General features: G+C 42.8%; 1 pseudogene; it reads right to left on the reverse strand.

Annotated features, from left to right (window-relative positions):
• Positions 1–905: 905 nt before the first annotated feature.
• LOC140627613 (2-phosphoxylose phosphatase 1 pseudogene) lies at positions 906–2501 on the reverse strand (annotated as a pseudogene).
• Positions 2502–4152: the final 1651 nt, after the last annotated feature.

The following is a 4152-nucleotide window of genomic DNA, read 5'->3' on the forward strand; positions in this document are numbered from 1 at the left end:
CTGAATTCAGCTTCTGGCTTCCTTCTAGCCATCAAGCAGGTACAGTAAATTGAGTATTACATAGGAATAAGAGCACATCTAAAACTGGTCTTAGAAAATATTTTCCTAGACTATAAAAATACTAAATGGAATACAAAAATTTCAGCATATACAGCAAACAGACTACAGCAGACAAATATTTAAAACATACCAAAAACTATCTTCTACTGTAATCATCATGAACATCAAATATTATTCTAGTAATTTTTCTATGATTCATTCTGATTCAATGTTTATTTCCCCTTAAGGTTTGTTCTAACACCAGATACAGACCAAATTCGGTGTTTCTCGCAGAAGTTACTGGAGGCACCACTGAGTAATTCTTTGTATTCACCTGGTTCTCAAAGTGCTGAAAGTACAAATGTAGTAGGGCCTGTTTTTTGAGATCAGGGGTCAGCAAACTTAGGCCCTGTGAACACAGCCACACTTATTTGTTTACATGTTGTCTATGGTTGCTTTCACCTTACAAGAGCAGAGTTGAATAGTTACGACTGTCTGTGGCCTTTGGGTCCCCAGAGTCTAAAATCTTTATGGCCTTGTACAGAAAAAAATTTGCCAACCCCTATTTTAGATAAATAATTTCAGGAAATGTTTCACTGAACAGGGACAAGGTAAAATTGCCCCAGATGAAGAAAATTTTAGCTGAAGTTTGCTGGTTCCATCATAGAGTACCATGGCAGATTGAAATCATACACACGTGGATTGGCAATTTTCGGTATCGAAATACTATTCTGGTATCGTAAACAAAGTCTGGCTGTGATAAAAGTACCTTCCTCTCTCTGTGAACTGGCCATTATGTACCAAGTAACTCAGTACCCAATTATAGCAACGTACTTACTGTTCAACCCAAACATCTACGTGGCTCAAACATGATTTCTAGCCTTTATCGCTCAGTAATCTTATACCCTTGGCAACGGACAGAACTAGAAGCAGACCCTTCCTGTCCCTCTGTATTGGCATAGATTCTATAAGCACTGCACTGCATACTTTTTAGAATCCTTCCCTGTGACACACATCATAATAATTAGTACTACTGCTGCTCCCCAGGGCCACAAACATGTCCCTTCTGACAAAGCGGACTAAGTTTTCGAGGGGGCACATAGGCTTGGAAGAATGCTTGTGGTGATCCTGGCAAAAAGAGGTGTGGAATGTGACATCGACACCATTATAAAGAATCCGGACAGAATGCTCACTGGGCTTTTCTCTGTCTTGCCAGAGCTCAAAGATCAACCTGGCTGCAAACCTTGGGAATCGGGCTTCCATAAGGCCTAGGGCACTGAGAACTGGTGACAGGGTGATATCATGCGCAGAGTAGAGGGCAAAGACTTCCTCTTTCCTGCCTTCTGCGGTGCGCTGCATCCGGCTGATGGTCTGGTTCAGGATGGGATGAGCGCCCAGAAGTGCGTAGCCCAGATACAGTTTCTTCTCCTGCCTCTCTTTCTCGTCCTCTATCTGATGCGTCTTGATCACCTTGAAGTGCTCCGTGTCAATGCAGCCATTCCTAGTGCAAAGGAAGCTGATGTTGTGGCAAAAGTGGCAGAGCGTGGTGTCTGTGGGGTTGGCAGCTCGAAGCTGCTTGGTGGGCACGTCCACGGTCCTGGCCATGTCCTGGTAGGTCCTCTCCAGCTGGCTGTTTTTCAAACGTAAGAGGTATTGCCGACGCTGCTCCTTTTCTAGATACTGGTTTCTCACTGGACAGTAGCAGTTTCTGGAGCAGAACAGGGCACTTGGCTGGTGCCTGAAATGAATCTTCTTCCAGTCAAAATCTGGGAGGAAGCCATAAAGCAAGGCTAGCCCACTTTGTAGTGTCCGGCTTTTCCCCGTGGTCTCCAAGTAAAGCTGGTCTGTCGACCAGTCATTCGGCAGGAGTTTGTGTTTTTTTAGGTAGGTGTCCCTCAGTAGCTGGCCATTCTGCAAATGCTGCATGACTCGTGTCTGCATGAGCTCTTCCATCTCACACAGTGGGTGATTGAGTTAAAGAGGCAGGGAGTGTAGAGGGCTTTCGAAAGAGGCTCCGGATCCTTTTGACATGTGACTAACAAAAGCTTCCAGTTTAGGGTGATAATGGTTTCCTGTTGGCCACCAGAGTGCAGTCAATTTTTGGTCGCTTTGTTTTGGGAATGACATACAGCGGGTATTGTCCCCGTGTCGAATGAACACATGCACTGAGATCAGCTTAAAATGATGCGGAGCGTGACCTTCCATGCTGCGCTCAGCCACACTGGGAATGTCGCAGTACAAAAGAGCTTCGTAAACGGGGTCCATCACGGGGGGCTTGGTCACTGGGTCAGGCATGATTCTCTTTCAACTCTTGCTACTCACTCCATTCTTAGCTGTGGACACTGGGGTCAGGTGGAAGAATTGCAGGCTGAGGCTGATGAAGGCCAGCAGCGTAGCCAGGGCCAGCAGCAGCAAGAAGCGATTGCAGAAAAGCATTATTATTTGTTCTATTTTCTCTTCATGGTTTCTTTTTTTTTAAATATTTATTTATTTATTTATGAGAGAGAGAGAGAGAGAGAGAGAGAAGGGCAGAGGAGGAGGGAGAAGCAGGCTCCACGCCGGGAGCCCGACGCGGGACTCGATCCCAGGACTCCAGGATCACGCCCTGGGCCAAAGGCAGGCGCTAAACCGCTGAGCCACCCAGGGATCCCCCTCTTCATGGTTTCACCTCCAATCGGAAACCAATCCTTGTAAGTGTGGGAAATGCCACGTTTGGTGACTCTGGTCTCAGGGTCCCCTTTAAAGTGTACAGAATTTAGGGTTTTAAACATGACCACAACGGCCTGGAGGCTGCGGGGTCGGGGATCCCGGGAGCTGGAGCTCCCCCTCTACTCCTTTAATAGTAGAATGATTGATTTTATTTTGCCACATGGTCACCTAGAATAAAGACTTCATTTCCTGGATTCTTTTGATCTGGATGTGGCCATGACATAAAGTTCTGACCAAATGGATCAGACTGGAGAACAAGGAACTGGCAGGAACAAGGGACAATCTTCAGCTAACTGCCAGCAAAGAACCAAATCCTGCCAAGTAACATACATGTAATCTTGGAAGTGGATTTGTCCCCAGACAAGTCTTCACATAGAACACAAGCTTAACCAACACCTTGAGCGTAGACTTATAACCAAGCCATGCCCAGATTTCTGAACTACAGAACTGTGAGTTGTTTTATAGCTGCTAAACACTGGACTAAGTTATTATAGGTAATTGATACAGTGATAAATGTAAGAGTGGAATGTGGAAAAGAGTGGAATTCCAGAAAGTGTTCTTAAATACAGAGAGTGTGCCCTTCTTCTGCTCCTTCTTCTTGATAACTAGAATAAGGATATATTGGCTGAAACCCTAGCAGCTATTTTGAACCATAAAGTGATAATAGAGCAAAGCAACAAGTAAAAGGGAATGTGGATTCCTGAGAGTATCATGTATAATGCTACTCTGGATCACTTGCACTTTCTTATACAACAGACAGATCAATGTCAGCTTTTTGTTTACTTTATTTATTTTTTGTTCATTTTTGTTTATTTTGATTTTTCTGTCACATAAAGACAAAGCTAGTCCTAACGAATGATTGTGTCTGACACTACTCTTAATATCTGATAAATATTTAAGAAATACTAGAGTTTTTTTCTGTGCATCAGAAAAAATAAAATTCTTAGGACAAAATTTAACCAAGAAGATGAAAGACCTGTACACTGAAAACTATAAGGCATTAATGAAAGAAACTGAAGATGCAAATACATGGAAAGATATCTCATGCTCATGGATTAGAAGATTTAATATTATTAAAACGTCCATACTACCCAAAGCAATCTACAGATTCTGTACAATCCTTACAATCATAAGATTTGTATAGAACCACCAAAAACTCCGTATAACTAAAGCAATCTTGAGAGAGAACAAAGCTGGAAGTATCACACTACCAAATCACACTACTGCCATACTATCAAATTTCAAACCACACTACAAAGCTTTAGCTATTGTCATAAAAACAGACACGATGGATAAATTAAAAAGAATAGGGAGCCCAGAAATAAACCCATGCATATACAATTAATTTATGACAAAGGAGTAACAAACATACAATGAGAAAAAGACAGTCTTTTCAATAAATGG

This window comes from Canis lupus, chromosome X (genome assembly GCF_048164855.1).
Source record: "Canis lupus baileyi chromosome X, mCanLup2.hap1, whole genome shotgun sequence".
NCBI lineage: Eukaryota > Metazoa > Chordata > Mammalia > Carnivora > Canidae > Canis > Canis lupus.